An 8081-nucleotide genomic window follows, 5' to 3' on the forward strand; every position below is an offset into this window, starting at 1 on the left:
GCCACCATGCTGTCCCAAAATGTCCTCTACAATCTGTGACGTCACGCGCTGACGTCATCATACCGAGACGTTTTCAGCAGGATATTTCGCGCAAAATTTAAAATTGCACTATAGTAAGCTAACCCGGCCGTATTGGCATGTGTTGCAATGTTAAGATTTCATCATTGATGTATAAACTATCAGACTGCGTGGTCGGTAGTAGTGGGTTTCAGTAGGCCTTTAAATCATTTATAACTAGGGATGATGCTCGAACCCGGTTCTCCCGGTTGTTCGATAAGAAAAGAACCGAGTCCTCGGACTCGAATCCCTTTTTGAGAACCGGTACCCGTTATCGAGACCACTATAGTAAAGAAAAAGAGTTGGTTCTTTATTCGAATCCCTGGGAACGAATCCCGTCCCGACAACAAATGCCCCGTAGGACATCACAAGAAATGACGTCACGTAGCTCAGTCATTTGTCACGGTGGGGTGCAGCGGTTCGTTCTCCACTTCTCCATCTGCATAAGGCAGATGGAGAAGTGCTCAATTTAGTGTTTCCCATCAACCTATCTCCAGGTGCATGTCTTTGGTGGTGGGAGTAAGCCGGGGAACCCGGAAGGAACCCACGCAGTCACGGGGGAGAACATGCAAACACTTTATGAGAGCCCGCAAACAAAGTAAAGCATCACTTACTGTACATTGTCTGCTGTCATTAAGATGCCGAATGCTAGGATGTTCATATATTCCCTTTTCGATGATAAATGTCTCATAATCCTCGCGAAGAAATGGGGATAGTGGGTGGGCTGTTTTCGTGTCGTTCTCGCCAGTTCCTGGTCCTAAATGGCTGTCAAAGTGTGCCAACTTGTCGGATTATATTTTCAGCCATCTATTTTTAGGTGAGATTAGGGCTGGGCGATATATCGATATACGCGATATATCGCGGGTATGTCTCTGTGCAATATAGAAAATGACTATATCATGATATTCGAGTATGCGTTCTCACGCAGTTGCTTTTAGCTGCTGGCATTATACTACAGGCTCTCCTCGCTCTTTCCTGTCTCTCCTTCTCACAGACAGCAAGCGCAGCTTCTACACACGTTACATACGGTCACGACATACGTCACATACGTATACGCCCGGGCGCAGCAAAGAGGTAGCAGCATGGCTAAAGTTAGCTGTGATGCTAGCGTAGCCGTGTGAGCGGTAATACGAGAGAAAGAAGGTGCGAATCTGGTAACAAATGAAGGAATAATTAATTCCCCCAAAAAACAGCAGGGGGTCCATCGTCTGGCGGTGGTTTGGCTTCAAGTGGGAATATGTCGAACAGATAACCGCAATTTGTCAGGTGTGGGGCGAAAGCGTTGCTATAAAAAGTAGCATTACTGCTAATATGTAGCATAATTTGAAAAGTCACCTGCTAGAGAATGAACAGTGCTTACTCCGCATGTCAACATCTACATTCGGTGCTACACGCCCACACCATCAAAAAGCCGAGGCAAACATTTCCAGATCAACACCGTATGAAAAAAATAGGGATTTTTTTAATTGTGATTTCCTTCTCTGCATGAAAGTTTTAAAGTAGCATATATTAATGCAGTATGAAGAAGAATGTTTTAATGTAGACACATAGAATCATCATACTGCTGGGATTATATGCATCAAGTGTTCATTCAAGGCTAAGGCAAAATATCAAGATATATATCTTGTATCGTGATATGGCCTTAAAATATCACGATATTAAAAAAAGGCCATATCGCCCAGCCCTAGGTGAGATGCATGATTTATGATCTACAATAAACTTACAGGGAGCAGGGAAGCGAGGAAGCAGCAGACCACTCGATGATGTAAACATGGGCACACACAGAAGTGATCACTTCGCTGCTATAAATAGTCCATCTGTGTTAGCCCTTTTAATAACATTATCACAAATACTTGGTTAATATTCAATCACGATTTGTAAATGTAATATTGTTGGCGCTTTTTGAATTGGTATTTATTGGATTTTATGGGCGGAATAGTGGCACTCCCTTTGGCTCCACTGTAAGCGGACTGTTATTGACGTTTATTTAATATTTAGAATGCATTGAAAACACAAATATCCATCTGTCGTCATGTCTTTCATAATGATTGTGAACGATTCCAAAAGAAATGTGCAGTTCCCCTTTAAGAGACGAATCAGTTCAAATTGACCATAATTTGTTGTAAAACAGTACACCAGTTACTGGTGGTTTTGGCACTGTGGGCAGGTGCCAGATCATGCTGGAAAATGAAATCATCATCTCCATAGAGCTTTTCAACAGATGGAAGCATGTAGTGCTCTAAAATCTCTTGGTACACAGCTGCAATGACTCTGGACTTGATGAAACACAGTGGACCAACACCAGCAGCTGACATGGCTCCCCAAACCATTGCTGACTGTGGGAACTTCACACTGGATTTCAAGCAACTTGGATTTTTCTCCTCTCCAGCCTTCCTCCAGACTCTAGCGCCTTGACTTCCAAATGAAATACAAAACTTGCTTTCGTCTGAAAACAGGACTCTGGACCACTCTGCAACTGTCCAGTGCTTCTTTTCCATAGCCCAAGTCAGACGCTTCTAGAGATTTTAGAGCACTTCATGCTTCCATCTGTTGAAAAGCTCTATGGAGATGATGATTTCATTTTCCAGCATGATCTGGCACCTGCCCACAGTGCCAAAACCACCAGTAACTGGTGTACTGACCATGGCATTCCTGTCCTCGATTGGCCTGCCAACTCCCCTGACCTGAACCCCATAGAGAATTTGTGGGGTATTGTGAAGAAGAAGCTGAAAGACACCAGACCCAATAATGCAAATGAGCTAAAGGCCGCTATTGAAGCATCCTGGGCATCCATAACACCTCAGCAATGCCACAGGCTGATTGCCTCCATGCCACGCCGCATTGATGCAGTAATCCATGCAAAAGGATTCCCAACCAAGTACTGAGTGCATTAATTGACATTTTCAAATGTTTGATTTTGTTTTGCTGTTATAAATCTTTTTTTTTACTTGGTCTGAGGAAATATTCTAATTTTTTGAGACAGGATTTTTGAGTTTTCTTAAGCTGTATGCCATAATAAGCAATATTAAAATAATAAAAGGCTTGGAATATTTCAGTTGATGTGTAATGAATCCAGAATGTATGACATTTCTGTTTTTTTTAATTGCATTACAGAAAATAAAGAACTTTATCACAATATTCTAGTTTTCTGAGACAGTCCTGTAATTGTGCCTAATTGTGTGGAACGTCTGTTGCTGATGCACATATCTGTCAACATTTGCATTTAAAAATAAGGGACATTTGCCGAAAAATAAGAAAAAAGTAAAATTGTATTCTGAAAGCCTGACTTCATGGGCTACAGGATGTGTTATGCCCATGGTTTGCGCAGCAGACCATAAACTGTGCTACTCTGAAACGAAGGATTTTTAAAAAACAATACAAATTAAAAATATGGGACAATATGGGACAAATAAGGGACAAACATGGGAGTTTCCTGGGAAAAAGTGATGCGTCAGGTTGTGCTTCTTTAAACTCCAAATTTATTGAGACTGGTTCAACAGTGCCCCTGCTGGTTGCAGCCAAGTAGTGTAGTCCATGTTGTCTCAACAGCTTCAAGACGCAATCAACAATTTCAAACAACAGTATTTTATGTTCATTTCTACTGCAGCCCTAAAATGTTTTAATGTAGCATATGAGAAAAATATATACTCCCGGTCCCTTTTAATTTGTTACATAAACTGTAGCGACTCAAAAGTTATAGCAAAGTGCATATTTCTTTAAAGTACTTAATAGCAAAAAGTCCCAATTAGGGCAGATTAAGTTTTTTGTTGTTTTTGTGGTGTACCTTCAGTATGTTGCATTGAGAATTTGTCTCATTCATTACATTAAAAATGAGACACTAAGCTCTTCCATCTAAAATGATGAGGTTACCACAGTAAAATAGCTAAGTTTACCTTCCTTCGCTGTTTTAATTCCCCAAACATAGCCCTAATATGAAACAGTCAAACTGAAAATCAAAAAGAGAAGAAGAAGTAAGGAATATCAATTATTGCACTAACATTGCCATATGCAGGGCAAGGAGCCTCTAGAAGAATTACTCGTTAACCCAATAAAAGCAATTTCCAAAGATAATTGAGAACATGTTTCAATACATATGCATGGAGAAAAAAATCCTCCATACAACCCACTCATATCCTCATGTAATTGATTGAGGGGATGACCCGTTACGTTAAACGATATTTGAGAACCATCAAAATGTGCAAAATTGCAATTTGCCCAGCTTGTATCAGAATTAAAAGCCCATTCATCATGATTATGACTTGATAAGCTAATTTAAGCATTTCGCTCTGTCTTAATGAGCTATAGTTGAATTAATGCCATGTAATATATGAAAGTAACATTTGAACAGAGGCGATGATTTGAGGCAAACAGAGCAGAAAGCACTTTAGAAGCGTGATGGCGGTGTAAATCTCATCAAGCTCTCGTCTTCCACTCGCATTTTAAAGCGTTAAATGGAGTCTTAGAGGTGTGAGAGCTGTTTTGGCAGTGTTGGATGTGCCTGATGGACTCAGGCGCCGGGTAACAGCTGCCATGTGTGATGCAAATACTTCAACAAATGTGAGGAAAATAGCTTTACTGAACATAGAGTCAGAAAACAATATTATTCACCGACTGGAATTTATTCAGGAATATATTTGTTTTGTAAGGCATGCACCTGGGGATAGGTTGATTGGCAACAATACAAATTGTCCTTAATTTGTGAATGTTGTCTGTCTATCTGTGTTGGCCCTGCGATGAGGTGGCGGCTTGTCCAGGGTGTACCTCGCCTTCCGCCCGAATGCAGCTGAGATAGGCTCCCACGACACCGAAAGGGACAAGCGGTAGAAAATGGATGGATGTAAGTGTTCCATGCTTTTTGAGAAGAAATGTGCTATACACAAATGGTTGTTTTCGGAACACTGCCAAGCATTGAGCAAAATAGCTGCATATTGCCTTTTCTAAAATTCCAGAATCATTGTTTGATTGTATTCATCTCACTATTTTCTAAATTCTCATGTTCTTCCTGTGAGAATCTGTAAATGCGCTGTTTTCGATACCGTTGATCATAATGTTTTATTAGAGCGTATCAAAACACGTATTGGTATGTCAGACTTAGCCTTGTCTTGGTTTAACTCTTATCTTACTGACAGGATGCAGTGCGTCTCCCATAACAATGTGACCTTGGAGTATGTTAAGTTAATGTGGGGAGTTCCCCAGGGTTCGGTTCTTGGCCCTGCACTCTTCAGCATCTAAATGCTGCCGCTAGGTGACATCATACGCAAATACGGTGTTAGCTTTCACTTTTATGCTGATGACACACAACTCTACATGCCCCTAAAACTGACCAACACGCCGGATTGTAGTCCTGTAGGCGTGTCCTAATGAAAATAAACAATGGATGTCCGCTAAATTTTTGCAACTCAACGCCAAGAAAACGGAAATGTTGATTATCAGTCCTGCTAGACACCGACACCTATTTAATAATGCCACCTTAACATTTGACAACAAAACAATTACAAAGCGACTCGGTAAAGAATCTTGTTATTATCTTCGACCCAACTCTCTCGTTTGAGTCACACAGTAAGAGTGTTACTAAAACGGCCTTCTTTCATCTCCGTAATATCGCTAAAATGTGTTCCATTTTGTCCACTAGCGACGCTGAGATCATTATTCATGCGTCCGTTACGTCTCGTCTCGATTACTGTAACATATTATTTTCGGGTCTCCATATGTCTAGCATTAAAAGATTACAGTTGGTACAAAATGCGGCTGCTAGACTTTTGACAATAACAAGAAAGTTTGATCATATTACGCCTATACTGTATATATTTTTATATACATATATACCTATATATATATGTACCGATACTGGCTCACCTGCACTGGCTTCCTGTGCACTTAAGATGTGACTTTAAGGTTTTACTACTTATGTATAAAATACTACACGGTCTATCTCCATCCTATCTTGCTGATTGTATTGTACCATATGTCCCGGCAAGAAATCTGCGTTCAAAGAACTCCGGCTTATTAGTGATTCCCAGAGCCCAAAAAAAGTCTGCGGGCTATAGAGCGTTTTCTATTCGGGCTCCAGTACTATGGAATGCCCTGCCAGTAACAGTTAGAATTAGCTACCTCAGTAGAAGCATTTAAGTCCCATCTTAAAACTCATTTGTATACTCTAGCCTTTAAATAGACCCCCTTTTAGACCAGTTGATCTGTCGTTTCTTTTCTGCTCTTCCCCCCTCTCCTTCGTGAAGAGGGGGGGGCACAGATTCGGTGACCACAGATGACGCGCTAGCTGTCCAAAGTCGGGACCCAGGGTGGACCGCTCATCTGTGCATCAGTTGGGGACGTCTCTGCGCTGCTGATCTGTCTCCACTCAAGATGATCTCCTGCTGGCCCCACTATGGACTGGACTCTCACATGATTATGATAGATCCACTATGGACTGGACTCTCACTATTATGTTAGATCCACTATGGACTGGACTCTCACTATTATGTTAGATCCACTATGGACTGGACTCTCACACTATTTACTAGATCCACTATGGACTGGACTCTCACACTATTATGTTAGATCCACTATGGACTGGACTCTCACACTATTGTTAGATCCACTATGGCCTGGATTCTCACAATATTATGTTAAATCCACTATGGACTGGACTCTCACAATATTATGTTAGATCCACTATGGACTGGACTCTCACACTATTATGTTAGATCCACTATGGACTGGAATCTCACACTATTATGTTAGGGACTGCACTCTCACACTATTATGTTAGATCCACTATGGACTGGACTCACACTATTATGTTAGATCCACTATGGACTGGATTCTCACACTATTATGTTAGATCCACTATGGACTGGACTCTCACAATATTATGTTAGATCCACTATGGACTGGACTCTCACAATATTATGTTAGATCCACTATGGACTGGACTCTCAATATTATGTTAGATCCACTATGGACTGGACTCTCACACTATTATGTTAGATCCACTATGGACTGGACTCTCACACTATTATGTTAGATCCACTATGGACTGGACTCTCACACTATTATGTTAGATCCACTATGGACTGGACTCTCACACTATTATGTTAGATCCACTATGGACTGGACTCTCACAATATAATGCTAGATCCACTATGGACTGGACTCTCACAATATTATATTAGATCCACTCGACGTCCATTGCACCGGTCGCCCAGGGGCGGGTTTCCCACATCTGCGGTCCACTCCAAGGTTTGTCATTGTCATCCCACTGGGTTGAGTTTTTTTCTTGCCCTGATGTGGGACCTGAGCCGAGGATATCTTTTTGGCTTGTGCAGCCCATTGAAACACTGGTGATTTAGGGCTATATAAGTAAACATTGATTGATTGATTGACATACATACAGTACATACATACATACCGGTACCAAAATATTGGTTTCGGGACAACACTAGTCTCTCATAAGGATTATGAACAATAGGCAAAATTCCCCCCAAAAAGTGCAGTTCCTCTTTCAAGGCTAAAATGGACCCCAGACTAAATTTGGCTGAGGGCCACAAAGAGAGCCCATTATTTGGTATGCATCGTCCATGTAAGTGTGGGCTGCCATTTACACATTTTGATGTACGAAAATTTTTATTTCGAACAAGGCCTGTGTTTACATTAGCGAGCTGACACGTATTCACGTGACCATCCAGGTATCCCGCCTTAAACGCGTTTTGACCCCTTTTTTTTTTTACGGGCATTATGCCGCGTCATCGTCACGTCGTGACATTGCTAAACAAACGCCATTTGGTGGAGTTACACCTGACATCCACTGTAATAATACCAAGTACAGGTGCGTATCTAGTCGATACTACTATGAATAAATATATTTTTTTTTAGCATTTTAACAGAAGTGCAGATAGAACAAGTTAAAAAAAAAAGTAAGTATATCTATGTATATATATAACAGTAAATGAACAAGTAGATTAGTAATTAACTTGTCCTTCATAATGTTGACAAAATAATAGGTAGATAAATGACACAATATGTTA

This window comes from Nerophis lumbriciformis, linkage group LG13 (genome assembly GCF_033978685.3).
Source record: "Nerophis lumbriciformis linkage group LG13, RoL_Nlum_v2.1, whole genome shotgun sequence".
Taxonomy (NCBI): Eukaryota; Metazoa; Chordata; class Actinopteri; order Syngnathiformes; family Syngnathidae; genus Nerophis; species Nerophis lumbriciformis.